Below are 15,381 nucleotides of genomic sequence, written 5' to 3' on the forward strand. Positions count from 1 at the left end.
CGTCTCTGGCTTCCACTAGCGCTAAGCTTTCACATGGTAGGTGCACACACATGCATGCAGTCAAAACACTCATATTCATAACATAAAAATAATTTTCTTAAAAATGCCTTGGCAATCTATGAAAATATACAGATTTCTTTAAAATATAGTTATTTTAGAATTTCCTTCAAAAGTTGTACACAAATTATTTAATAGTTCTTAGAATTGAAAAAATATTTAATCACTAGCATCACACTTCTTGCTAAACAATTTAAAATAAATTATTGTTTCCTTGATAAATTCCTAGGTCAATTTATAAAATGCTAAAAGTGCCTTTTGCACTTCAGAACAATAATACCACCATCTTCATTTATAATGTTGTCCAGTAAAAGTTTGACTCTGAAGCATGAGATTTAATGGAAATATTGCCACTAAAATTCCATGAAAGGCTTTTATCTTGAAAGCACTTTTCAGAAAAGTTCATTTCCAGGCTCCTTTTACTGTTCTACTTAATGCCAAGACCTTTGACTGACCCAGATGTTGGTGGGAGAAGTTGCATGAATGCAGGACCTTGGGCTCTTTCCATTCTCTTCTTGGTAAAGTCCAAACCGGAGCAGCTCTCTAATGTTCTTCGTCTTTGAATTGTTTCTCCTGTTTTCATTGTGCCAGCTGACATGCCTGCCTGTCTTAGGGCTCAATGCTGAAGCAGACTGTTAATGATAAGGCTAGTAGGCTGATCAAGTAGGAAACCTAGATTACAGGCTACAGAGACCTGCCCAAAATGGGGGTGGGGGAGATTGGGCCAGAGGGCAAACCTCCTAAATGGCAGCTATTTAGACAGATAACAGCAGATAGAAATTTGCAGCTCTGATTAAAAGAAGTATCTTTGCACCTAAGCTTTTTTCTAAATTAATTTTTGTTGAAAAAATTTCCATACAATATATTTTGATCATATTCTTTCCTTCCCTCTACTCCCCCACTCAAACTCAGCTTCATGTTCTCATGTGCTCTGTGTGTGTGTGTGCCTTTCTCCCTCAATAAATGTAAAGAAAAAAAGCACTAACTTCAGCTGTAATAAAAGGAGACAGCAAGTCTCAAAAGACACATAACAGTTTTAATAAAGGGGAAACAGAAGCTCAGAAGATCAACATATTTACCTGTTGAGGATGAGTTCTACCCTGTATTCTGTGTAACCTTGCTACCCACAGCCTCTCTGATCCTAATCTCACCAAGGGGCTTATATTTCTAGGACTTAAAAGCTGAGGGTCAATAGTATCATGACAGTGTCAGGATGCCCAGAGACAGTCCACAAACAAAACAGATGGAAACATATATCCAGACTATTCCAACTGATATGTCCTTGAATCTAAATTGGTACTGAAGTAAAACATGTATGTGCTGTCTAAATTGTATGGAAGGGGGCTGAAGACATGGCTTAGCAGATAGGAATGCATACTCCTCTTGTGGAATCCAGTTTCCAACACTAAGCTGCTCACAACTACCTATAATTTCAGCTCCAGAAGACCCAAAGCCCCCTATACTCTGAAGGCACACACACACACACACATACACACACACTCAATTTTAAGCATAAAACTCAATCTACTCTAACCTAAATTATTTGGAAAAATGGGAACTTTGTTTTGATGTGTTAATTCATTCTTATTTATTTTATAGATTTGACTTAATTGGCTTCACTTCATTTTGTTTGGATTTTTAATGTTTTTTTTTTTTTCAGGAAGAATTTTTTAAATGCTTTTAATGTGAACAGACCAAGTGCTCGCTGTCATCTTGTTGGCCATCATGCACAGATGCTCTGAGATGCTTTTCAGCCACTAACATGGGGTACAGATCAGAAGAAGCGTGAAATATTTCACTATGTCCTGAACACAGCCACTTATCTGTGAACACCATCTCTAGCCTTAAAATACAAATTATGACCTTGTATAAAACAAATCAGTGAACTGAACGGTATGTGGTCTATTGGAGGCGTTCCATCCTTTATTTTAATTTTGAAATTGCAGAATTGCCTGAGAACTCTGAAGTCCCAGGCTGAGAAGGCCAGTGCTATTTTAAGCTTGTCTCTGAAGACTATCCCAGAGGAGGGCAGTAGACACATCTGGGAAGCTATTTTCAGGCTCTTGGATTGAAGAAAGACTCTGGAAAGTTGGGAAGGAACCAGAAGTGTGACAGAAAGTGATTTATGAGTGAAATTAGGGCAGGAGTACAGGATGGCTAACCCAAGGGCAGCAAGGGTAGGCACAGAAGATGCCCTCACTTGTACCTGCCCGCAGGGGAAATCACACATTAGAAGAACTAGTGATAAAGCATCCAGGACCATGGAGTCTAGAAGCAAAAATTCTGGAGACAGAGTTCTCAGTCCCTGCTGGTGCCAGCTTCTCTTTGGGACCTTATTCCTAGTGCCATTGTGCAGTTGGCATTCCCATACTATAAACACCTGTCTGCAGATCACTTGAAAACCTTTCTTAAAGGACTATTCAGGGCACAGACACTTCAAAATAGCAGCATCATAGTTATAGAGGACATCTCAGTTAATGGCTAAATATGGATACTATTTCAACTGAAAACTATTTGATTCATAGTTATGACATAAATTATTGTGGTATCCTTTACTAATGATTATTTTCTTTAAAGAATGGCAACTTTTGCTCTCTATATACCAGCATTTCTCTACTTCAATAGCATGAGCACAAGAATCACTTTATGACATTTATTAAAATGCAAGTTCTGACCTTGTATAACTGGGTGGGGATTGTCTTTATTAAGGAACTTTCAAACAGGCCTGAACTGTTATTTTGTGTGCACACAGGAATCTGGGGGAATAGAGAGAGATGGTGCCCCAACTAGACATCTTATCCTACCAAGTAAAATCCCCCAATACCAAGAAAGGATTAACTCTTGTTGAGTCATTGGCCACAGGGGTCACCTACATACCCCCAAACATTGCAGGATATATATATATATTGTTGAAGATACCACTTACTTACGTCATGAAAATGAAAAATTGAGTTGATGCCCAACTAGAAACTTCATCCCTACTGACTGGCATTCCTTGTGCTGGAAGGTGTTATGTATATTACCAGAAGAGAAAAGTAATTATCAATGTCACACAGCTATGAATTCTGTGGCTTACACTAGTTGACTGCCTACAAGATACATAGGTGCAATGATGGTACAAATGCTTTGGAAGTATCCAGCCACTTTAAAAAATGGATTTAAAGCCCACTCTATGAGGTAGAGCCCATACCTGACACTGATAAACTGGTCAAGAACCTGAGACTAGATAGGTCCTGGACCTAGGGGAAAATCTTCTACTATTACTTTGCTAACAGGACATAGCTATGTAATGACTCTTAATGGCATATTGCCATATCCATAGATCACTGCCTACTTAAAACTCATCAGAGAAACTTCTCATAATAGTTGGAAATTAACAAAGAGACTCACAACTCAACAAGTGACATAAATTGCAAAACTCAGGCCTTAATGAGATATCTTTATCAAACCACTATCGACAAGGCCCACAGATTTTTTTAGAAGAGATGGTGGAAAGATTGTAATAGCTGGAGGGAGTTAGCAGATGATGCCAGAGAAGCAGTCTTCCAGACAAAACAGGCCTGATACACATGTGAACTCAGAGATTGTGACAGTACATGTACGACCTGTACAAGTTCAAGCTAGAAAAAAAAAAATCACAGCAAAGAGAAAAGGAAGTGCTACACAAAGTCACACCTTTGGCTAATAAGCTGTTTGTAATTGATACCTGGAGGGAGAGGGGAAATCAGTTTTCTCAAATCGAATGACACTGGGTATATCAACCACATTCTGGAGCAAGCCCAGTGCTCAGGAGTAGGTGGCCAACACATGGTTCTCTCTCTGTCTCTCTGTCTCCCTCTCTGTGTGTCTCTGTGTGTGTGTGTGCTTTTTGTTTTGTTTTGGTATTTTCTGCCTTTTGGATTGTTTTTTATTAGGTTTTTTGTTTATTGTTGTTTTGTTTTTTGAAAGAGAAAGAACATGAAGTTGAGTAGATAAAGAGGTGGTGAAGACCTGGGAGGGAAATAGATATAATAAAAATATATTATATGAAAAAAATTTAAGCTCATAAAAAAAAAATGAAGACCTTAAGAAAAGGCCCAAATGTGTCAATTCATGTACTTTTAAATTATGTCAAGAAGCAAAATGTTAAATACAGTAAATAAGCTAGGATCCCACAGAAGTAATTTTTTTACATGCTATAGAAATTATCTTCTGCCTAATAATTCTGGCTCAGTTTTTCCTGAAAATTCAATGCTTTGTTTTTCCTACAAATTCAATGCTCTGTTTGCAGTTATTGCAAACCTGTAGTTGCATATAAGTGCCACGGAAGGTATAGGTTGCTCTGGACAGGTTGAGGAAGGCCAGGAAACAAACATGCTTGAAGTTAACATCCTAAAGAATATTTCTGCTGCTGTGTGCTCCCTCAATAGTGTATGGCACATGTTCTTCAGAAAACATTTTCTCATCTTGACTTACAGTGAAGTGAATTAAGCAAATCACCTAGTTGGTGATTACACCCCCAACCTAGGGCTTCTTCTCTTCATTTCATATTTGACTGGAAGCAACAGTTACTTTAAATGTATAATTCTCAATTCCTCGACAATTTAAATTTTAGGTGTGTGTGTTTCTTTCTCTCAAGTTATTAATCAAACATATATTAATATATTTATAGTCTTTCCTGTGTTCAGAGACACACTAGTGTTTCATGTGTGTGTGTGTGTGTGTGTGTGTGTGTGTGTGTGTGTTTCTCTCAATGAACTTATTGAGGCTTTAAAAGTAAATTAAATGATGTGTGTGTGTGTGACATTCAAATGTTTATCAGTAACTTACAATTGAAGGAATTTAAATTCCTGGCTACTGATCTCTTAAACCACATTAGAAAGTCTTTAGGATCCAATAGTAATCAAATAAAAGTATGAGGGATATTTCACAAGCAGAAGTGACACAGAAATCGATAGACATGAAGGCAATAACATGCTCTTTGGAATGGTTTATTCTCCACCTGTGCTCCCAAACAACCATTTCTCACTATGTGAGAGAGTTCTACAAGGACAGCAGAAAATGTGGATTTGGAGTCTGTGGTCTTTCTGAAGCTGTTGGGTTTTTCTTTTCTCAATAAAAGGTTTAAAAATGCCTTCTCTTTCCTATATAAGAGCCCAGTGAATCACTCTTCTAATGATCTGAACATGCCATAGCAAAAGGCACCATCAACCACCTGAGATCACTGAACATCTGGGAGGGATTGTGTGCAAACTAAGAAGTGGATTCCAAAATATGCAATTTCCAGAACTTAGCATAAAATTCAAAGTAAACCATTAATGATCAGTATGGATTGCACACTAAAATAATATTTTAGACATGTTTGGTTTAATGAAATTGTTGTACAGTTGTGTAGCTTAGTCTGTTTAAGGGGTCCCTGGCAGTGGGATCAGGATCCATCCCTGGTACATGAGCTCGCTTTTTGGAGCCCATTACCTGTGTTGGGACACCATGCACAACCTTGATACATGGGGAGGGCCTTGGACCTGCCTCAACTGAATGTATCAGGCTTTGTTGACTCCCTATGGGAGCCCTTACCTTTTTGGAGGAGGGAATGGGAGGTGGGTTGTGGCAAAATGCTGGGGGACAGACTGGGGGGGGATCAGTAGTTGATATGTAAAATGAATAAAAAAATTAATAATGATAAAATTGCAAAAAAGAAAACAATTCTTAAAAAAACTGTTGTGATTAATTTTATCATTTACTTTTCCATGTCTTAAAAATAGCTATTTTAAAATGCACAGTGGGTTGGTATTCAGTGTCTACTGGACAGTGCTGTTGTATAGTGTATATGTAAATTACTTGCTTTGTCTTGAAATGATACTCAACTTATAACTATATTCCTAATTATTTTATCTGTATTAACTTACTTATTTGATTGTCTCCACTTAACAAATGAGGAGTTGAGCTTAATAAAAGACTGAGGCAGTCACACATCCAGTCCAGCCTAGTCAAATGTAGTTCTAAGCCATCCAGGGCTACATAGTGAGGTCCTGCCTAATAACAACAACAAAAATTAGTACCTGAAAAATCCTCGGTGAATGAAACATTATTTTAAATAAAAATCAGGATTGCTCCTATAGGCTTTCATACCACTGCACCGTTCCTCTCCCCAGCACTCAGTCTGGGCCTTAGTCCAGCATTCCACCTTGTGTTATGATTTATTTTTTTAATATATTAATAGCATGACAAGATGGTCTCTCAACCACACAACAGCTACTTTTTATGGGGTCCAAGCCTATAAAGTACAAAGCACCAATAGGGTACTGATAAAACACAAATAGGAAAAGATGGAAAGAAAATGTATTAATGTTTAGAGAGGCTTACCTGTACACTGAGACAAACTGCTCTGTCTGTCTGTCTGTCTGTCTCTGTCTGTCTCTCTCTGTCTCTCTGAGACAGAGACAGAGAGAGAGAGAGTGTGTTAAAAACAGACAAAGTTTTGCTAGATAAATTATAAACCCATTCTAAACCACGGAGCAAGCACATCTCACTAAGGAAGTTACTGGAAATATAATCTTGCACAAGCAACTAAAATTCTTTCACCTCTAACTCAACCCTATATTGTTGGGAAATGCCAATCTATACATATAATTCCCATTATTCATTATATGAATCACAGGGTGGACCCTTTAAAACAGGCTGATATGCAAATGTAACAAAGGTTTTAAGAACCTGCCTAACACTTCTGCAATAAACTGGGAAGAAAAACAGGCAGGCTGTGAGACTTTTGTATCCTCTCTCTCCCACTTAAAACATAAATCTTCCATAACCCTCCCATGTCTTTCCATGCTATGTTTCTTGAAAAAATGTGAAAACCCTGTATTTCCCCATTCACGTTACTCCCCACTAATGTATTCTTCTTTTATGACGAACTGCCTTTGCCCTAGTTAGCACTGAATGGCAATCTAATGGCCTCAAATCTAATGGACAATTTATAGTGCATGTCCTTCTCCACCCTTGGCTACTTTTCATAGTATTGACCATTGCCCCTTTTAAATATGTTCTTCTTGCCCTCCCCCATTTTTGACAAGTCTCACTTCAAAGTCCTGACTTTGTAGGGAGTAGGCAAGCCTCAAACCTCAGACTTGTCCCACCTACCTTCCCACTTCTGCCTCCTGAGTTCTGAGACTACAGATCTGCCCCTCTATTCCCAGCCTGATTCTATACTTTTCTTGGCTTCTGAATTCTCAGACACTTCTTGGACTGCTTCAAAGGAGGTCCTTTGGTGGGAGCTCCTTGCCATCTCTTTGACCATAGCATTCACCTATTCCCAGTGTTCTCCATACCCTTCCTCACATAATCCCCAATTTTGCTCTTACAAGTCTTAACTCTTCTTCTGGATTTTTCATTGTTTGCCTGACAACTGCTGCTTTTCCTAAATTAAAGCCATTCTCTCAATAAGAGCATCAGACTGAGGAATAAGAGCTGTCACAGGTTCTTCTATGAAAATCACGATTTCATTTCTGCTCCAGTTCTACTTTGTCCATCACAAATTCACTACCATTCTAGTGTTTGGAGGGAGACCTGACACATAACAATATACATTAGTGTAACCTTGGTTCCAACTCAACCTAAACAAAGAAATGAAGTCTCTGCCATAATCACCACTCAGTCATTCTCTGGGTCATCCTCATGCCTGAAGCAGATGCCACACTTAAGTGCGCTTGGGAGCTGGTGGCAAAGCAGGGAGGGGAGATAATCCCTGCAGGAGAGCAAGTTCCCACCCTTGTAATCTTTGCACCTCTCATGCACAGTGGATAAGCAGCAGCAATAGCTGAACAGTCATTCTATTTGCAGGGATCAGGAGGGAGGAACACCCATTTGGAGTACTTTACCCAGAGGAAAGATTTACAGGTAAATTGTATATAAAACCAATTAGATTTAATGTACTACATATTAGAATATATGGCATAACTGTAGGAAACAAGCTTACCTACCTTAAGACAAAAAAAGAGAGAAAAAAAAGAAAGAAAAGTGAAAAAAATTGAAATTTCCCATGTATGAACCTCTTTCTGTTTCTGATAATCTTTGGATATTAGTTTCCAGACTTTGCTCCTAGAAATGTGCTTCTGCTTTGTCTCACAAACCTCTTTCTTCTTTTCAGGTCTGAATTTCTGAAATTAAGTACTTCTGAATACCTTGAAATCTCAAGTGTTCTCTCTCTCTCTCTCTCTCTCTCTCTCTCTCTCTCTCTCTCTCTCTCTCTCTCTCAACCTCAGATATATAAACCTCAGTAGCATCTTGATGCTCTCCTTTGGATAGCCTCCTCAGCACCATCAGGTTCTTCTGACTGACTCACACCGGCGCATTCTAGATGAGAGCCGTTTGTGGAAACTGTCCTCCCTTTCTTTACTTCTGGTCACTCTTCTTGTTGCTCACTTTCAAGCCCATGCTCCATTTCTCTTGGCCTATGCACTGTTTTTAGCCAGAGCCTTCCCTATGCATCTGTCAAATACATTTATCCCAGATTAAACCTTCACAGTTCCTCAAAGCTTTGCTTGAACTCTCCTAGCTGCTGTTCTTTCCGGCTTTAGTTCTTGGGTCTCAATATGCTGAATCCCTCCAGTTGCCTTGGGCAGGGATCTTTTTTGTTTGTTTGTTTGTGTTGTTTTGTTTTGTTTTTTTTGAGACAGGGTTTCTCTGTGTAGCCTTGTGCCCTTCCTGGAACTCACTCTGTAGCCCAGCCAGGCCTCGAACTCACAGAGCTCCACCTGCCTCTGCCTCCCAAGTGCTGGGATTAAAGGCGTGCACCACCACCGCCCGGCTAAATTAGGTTTTTAAAATCAATTCTTATCAGTGCTAGGCAGTCTAAATACTAATTTCCTTTACAGAACAATTTACAGCTGAAGGCATTGTGTTTGCTTGACATCACACACCTTTGTCCCTGAGCTAGGTGGGGTTGGTACAGCAGGTTCAGGTGAACAGGCCTATCCCTGTGTGGTTTACTAAGATCTGTGTGTATAACTAAGATCTGGCTCATGCCTGAGATCACAATGTCTGATAGTTACCTGGAGCCATCTAACTCAAGCTTGCCAGGTTTCTAATATCCGAAGGGTCACATTACACAAGAACTCAGAAAAGTAATAGCATCAATCAATAGGAATAAGCAACAGGGTCATCTATATCAGAGTAGGCAAGCATTTCCTACTACAAAAACAAAGGACTGTCATGAGGGAACGGCCAAGAGGCCACTGAGGAAACTGTACTCAGGGGCACATCTCAGCTGCTTTTGTGATGCAGATGTGCACCACTCATCCACTGACTTCAGGTATCTGAGGACTATAATTGCATTGTGCCTATAACTGCAGAGTCATCGAGAGTTTACTGGGCCTTGTTTTATGGATATTTTATCCACATCTACTGCTGCAGGCTGTAGGAATATATCATAAGAACTCAGCTGGTTATGGCAAAGTCACTACCTGGAGGAATCACGTAGAGGAAGCTAAATCCCAAGGAGTTTTTGGTGTTACTTGGCTTGTTATATATCAGCTGTATTCTGTTATGAAAATCATGTGTGCCTTCATAGTTTTCCCAATTGACTTTTCCCTAAGAAGGGCTAAGAGTGTGGACTGATCACTCTCTGGACATACACATTCCAGGAATTTGGAGAACAGCCTCAAGAAAGGCTTTCTCTGGAATCAGATATCTCCCTTAGCCACTTTCAAGCACTATAGGAAGCACCACCTAGGTGGGCGCCCAACTTTGGAGGACTAACAATGATAACAGCCCATGTGCAAGTCTCCTGACTTAACATAAATTCCACAAGAAGACACCGCTCAGATGGGTGCCCAACTTTCAAGGACTAACAATGATAGCAGCCCACATACAAGTCTCCTGACTTAAATTCCATAAGGGAACACTGCCTAGGTGAGGTGGACATTAAATAATAGCTTTACACAATTTAGCCCGGACCCTCCCTTCATATACTGGAACTTCCAGGGCACGAGATGGAGAAAAGAGAAAAAAGAATGGAAGAACTAGATGGGTTAGAACTTGAGAGGAACTAACTGAGATAGGGAAGAACTAGATTGAAGGACTAGAAGAGAGTACTAGAGGAACAAGATGGAAGATGGGGTAGAGTCAGATGGGGAAGAACAAGATGAGGAAGAGCCAGATGAGAGAGGAGATGGGAAAAGAACTAGATGGATGAGAACCTAGAAGGGACAGAACTAGATGAAGGAATGAAGATAGAACCTAGAGGGGACAGTAGTTAAATATAGAGAAATCAGGCAAGAAAGGAGCTAGACATGAGAGCAGAATAGAAGCTGTGTAGAGAGAAAACTATCACAGAATAATAAAGTGTATGAACTAAGGAGTTTTGTGTACATGGATTCATTTCTTTTCATCAAAGATTAATTATCAGCCGGTTGTAGATTCTTCCCAGTGTTAGTTATTTATTGGTGCTCTTACCCGGCGAGGAACACGTCCCGAACATGACAAATCCACAGAAGAGCTGTTTATTAATATAGGATAGAAGAGACGTGACAGGCCTGTGTGAAGCACACACATGAGTGAGGAGAGGAGAGGAGAGGAGGAGAGAGAGAAAAAAGAGGAGAAGAGAGAGAGAGAAGAGAAGAGAGACCTGTGCAAAATGGCGCCGGGCAAGCCCAACTGTGTGGACATGTTGTGATTTCCTATCACCCAGACCCTGGTCCCCCACAGTCCCCAATAATCTGCACATTCATTTATATGCCTTTTATTGTTTACAGGTCCTCTGTCTCACAGAAACTGTTCTCAACTCCAACAGGTTTCCCTACCCAAGAACTTTTACTGCTTTGTAATAAATCATCACTGTTCACTCATATAAGCTCTGCCTTCCTTAGTACATTCCTTAGTGGAGTGACTTAGCACTACCTTATAACCTGTATTTCCCAAATCACAAGACAACCCCTCCTCCACAATAAAATTCTTTGAGCTTTGCAGTTTCCATTTGGATTAATTAGCTCTGTGAAGCTATAGATAGTAAATACCTTTGGCTTGTAGGCCCTATAGCCTCTGCAGCAACTACATAATTCTTCCCTTGTAGTGGGAAAACTGCCACAGGCAACCCCGAATGTTGATATAGCTCTGCTCAGACAGTGTTATTTACAGAAAGACAGTAGGCCAACCTTGCGCCTGGTCAATAGTTGTGAACCTTTTATACAGCCAGTATATACATGATCCAAGATCTGGGGAAGTAACCTTGCATGTGGTACCTGATATACACTAGGAAGATGAAAAGAAATGACTTCTGGTTGCTGAGACTCCATTTTCCCTGGTGGCAAATCCAATGAAATGCTTTAACACAAACCTAGATACTTCACAGCATAAAATATTTATATTCCTTGAGAGTGAAAAATTGCTACTTCATAGGACTGTGGACTTTGTTAAGACAGACACTTGGGGATTCATCTTTGGATTCTCCCTGCTCTTAGGAAATTTCAGTGAGAAAGTTTGAGAATGACTGATGTAGAGCCACTCACACAACCGGCTGCCACACAGAACACCATTGTAGCTTCCTTTAACTGTGCTTAGTATCTGAACCATGGCAAATGTTGGCCCTTCTACCTTGTGCTGTGACTAACATACTTTGTACTCTTCTAGGATTTCAAAGGGACCCAGTTGTTTCAGTCCTGAAGTTTTCTTCTGTTCCTTTGCAGAAGTTTGCTGCGATTGTTACCTCCTTTCTGGCCCATCTCTGTTAAACATCATTCCTTCCACTGAGCACTCTATCCTGTGTACCAATGCCAGCCAATAATAGGGGGATGTAACCATTTGAGGCCATCTGCTTCCCTTATATGGACCACCAAAGGTCTTGCTATTCATGCTTTAGATCAATATCAATAGGACCTCAAAGAAACAGAATTTTAGGTTCTACTTTCAAAATAATAGATGAGAATCTATTTAGTAAAGATCCTTAAGTGATTCATGACACATGGAACTTGGTGAAGAACTGTGAAAATGTGTCCTTCTCATGTCCACAATGACCTTAATAGACCCTGGTTTTGCATCTTGTAATGGTTTTGGAAGTACCATTCAATTTCTAGGTCCTACTTGGCTGTGCTGTGCTGCCCAATAGTCTGGACAAACATTAGTTCATATTGTGCTGTAAAGGGTTTTTGTAAATGTGATTAACATTTACAGCTCGTTAACCATAAATAAGTGTGGGTGGGCCTCATCCAAGTAGCTGAGCTTGAAGTTTATTGGAGAAGGTTTCTGCTCCAAGACTATAAAATAGAAATCCCTTGAGTTTATAATCAGGTAACTTGCCCCATATAGTACCCACTCAAGTCTGCAACATTGACTTCTGCTTGTGTTTTTAGTTTGCCTAACTGGCCCATGAATTTTTGACTTGCTAGTCCCTAATTATATAAGCCAATTCATTAAAATCTCTCTTCTCTATACACACACACACACACACACACACACACACACACACACACACAGAAACAGAGACAGAGACAGAGAGGACAGACACACACACACACACACACACACACACACACACACACACACACACACACAGAGCACTCAATAATCCATTAATTTGGTTAATGAGTATTCTAAAGGTTGCCACTATGAGATATAATGCTGATAGTAAGAGTACACAGGAAAAATGAGTTCTCAAAGAACTTCCTTGTTGGTAAAAGAGAAAGCCTACTAATCTAAGCTGTAACCTATCTACCAAAGGGCTATCATGAGTCCAAGAAGTAAACATATACACAGCCCAAAGAGAAACAGTAGCTGGAGGTATCTGTAAGTACTTTCGGGAGAAAGTGCTTTGAACACCAACTACTGCAATCCCTGTCAAATGACTGAGCAGAAAAGGGTATTTTTAAACAGTCATTGATTACCTAAAAGCCACTCTTTAATGCTCTCTGTGCACTTAGAATGCCACTTGATTACAGTAGTTTTCCAGCCTGTGAACAGAGACTACCACAAACAGGCACGCACTTAAGAACTTACAAACATCTGCCACCTTCACTTGTCAAGTACTTTGACATAGAATAATTCAGTTCCTTCCCTTTTTTCCATTATAGATTCTAACACTGCTGCAGAATAAGAAAATCCTGGTCACTCTCCTTTAATCTAATATGGTCCTGTTCTGGACAGAACTCAACATGAGATGCTTCACCTTTTTTCCCTGTATTTTTTAAATGAGTCACAAGTTACTTTCCCTTCCTATATTATGTGATAAAATTATAATATTTAAGCATAAGAAATTGAACTGAGATGGACTGTTGAACCAAACAGAGTGTTTAGATATTTGAGCACAAGAAAGGTACAGTTTAGCTTGTATTACTTCAAGGCTTGTCATAAAACTGACTCCAAGTTGGCCTGTAGTAGCAGCTCAAGTTTACTGATGAGAACCTTGAAGCACCAAAAGTAAAGTAATTTTATTTCATGAGCTGGAACAACCAGGAAGGCCAGGAGGAAATATGAGCTTCAGGTAACTGGGGTAAGATAGATCTTAAGTCCGTGAGCAACTTTATGAAGAAGTAATTCAAAATCAAAAGCTATAATTAGCTCTCTAAGCTGCATCTTTGTTGTGTCTTATCCATTATGGGATAATGAAAACATTCTCTGTGACTCTGAGGATGGTTGGAAATGGAAACTTCTCTGAGTAGTACATTTGTAAGGAAAATGATGCTACTGATTCCATGATATGTTCACTGTGGATGTTCTATGCAAACTATAAGCATATTATTGTACTTCCGAGTAAAGGTACTCTGAGTCACCCAGGAAAAATACCTACATTTAAAAAATCTTCAGGACTCCTCACCTTCCCTTCTATAGTTGGTGAGAAGTTAGCACAATATGACTTAAGTGGTGGAGTTTGAAGTGTGAACCAAAGATAACAACATACACGGGTAACTCAGGGAGATGTAGATGGGTGAAGTTATAGAAACTCTGCTTTGAGCTGCTGCCTGTCCATGTACAGCCCCACTTTGGTCTGTAGATCCTCTGTTGTGATAGAGAGGACCTGAATTAGGTTGTCTCCAGAGTCTCCTAAAACATACACTTTCTGCCCTGTTCCCACTGACTCCTGAGTAACAGAAACTGTGCAGCCATTATCTGGAGGTCCACCTTCAGACAAGCATATAAATGAATTGCAAATTTGGCATCCTGATTCCTTTCTCTTTCTTGGGATAGTGACCACTCCTTCTGAGAGATGCTCTTTCCTGACTGGGAAGAAGGCGTAGCAAGCTCTCCCACGGTATAATGGAATGTGTCAAGAACTCAAAGTCTAAAAAAAAAAAAAAATCACATGCCACTTTCCCTATTTTCTTATTGTTGATAGACTATCTGTGCTTCAGACGGGACCTGAAGATCTTTCTAAGCCTCAGTTTCTTCATCTATAATATATGTGAAATAGTAGTTACTGTGTATTTCAGGCTTAGCTTGTATGGATTAAGCAAATAAGATAACATCAAGTGACTCTATGTAAAGAATACCTGGAACACAATAGATTTCAAAATCAATGGCTCCTTCCCACCGTCTTTACACTATGCCTCCTTAATGCTTGAAGACAAATAGACCTTCAAAGGCAAATTTTAGACAGCAGTAAGGACAACCTTGGCCTCTCACCCTTGAAACCCCATTAGGTACACAGTTGCACATTCTGCTTAAACAGCAGATTGAGATCTTTACCTGCACTACAACCAAGACAGCATGGACCTGAGGCAGAAGAATGCTAAAGACTGAGTGAGAGTAAGTAGATGCATGGAAGCTTTCTTCACAAGTCTAGTGTTCCCTTTTCTGTCTGCCTGTGGGCTGAGGAGCTAGAACAGAATGTAGAGAAGACTCCTGTCATGTAGGCAGCAGGTCAATGTTATAGACGTTGATGGAATGCTTGATGAGCTGCAAGAAGGTGATGCAATGAAACTGCCACAGAAACAGCAGAAAGCACAATCCCAGTTCATTGGTGGAGTACACACTGTGCTTCTATTTTGTGTATTTAAAGACAACCATAGCAAGAAACAGGCAAAAGAATTTATCCTCCAAATTCAGACATCATATAACATTTTTCATATATATATATATATATATATATATATATATATATATATATGTAATCAGGCTATTATATATCAGAATATTAAGATAGGTGTGGCTGTGTGCACCTGTAATACCATTGCTATGTAGGGAAGAGATAGGAGGATGCTGGCTGCCAGCCAGTCTAGCTCCAGGTTCAGTGAGAGACTTACAGGAATAAAGAGGGGGGTAATATAGCAGAATATCCAACATTCTTTTCCACACTCTGTGCACATGCACGGGTACTCACAACCTCTGCCCCAACACACACACACACACACACACACA

This window comes from Onychomys torridus, chromosome 2 (assembly GCF_903995425.1).
Source record: "Onychomys torridus chromosome 2, mOncTor1.1, whole genome shotgun sequence".
Classification (NCBI taxonomy): Eukaryota; Metazoa; Chordata; class Mammalia; order Rodentia; family Cricetidae; genus Onychomys; species Onychomys torridus.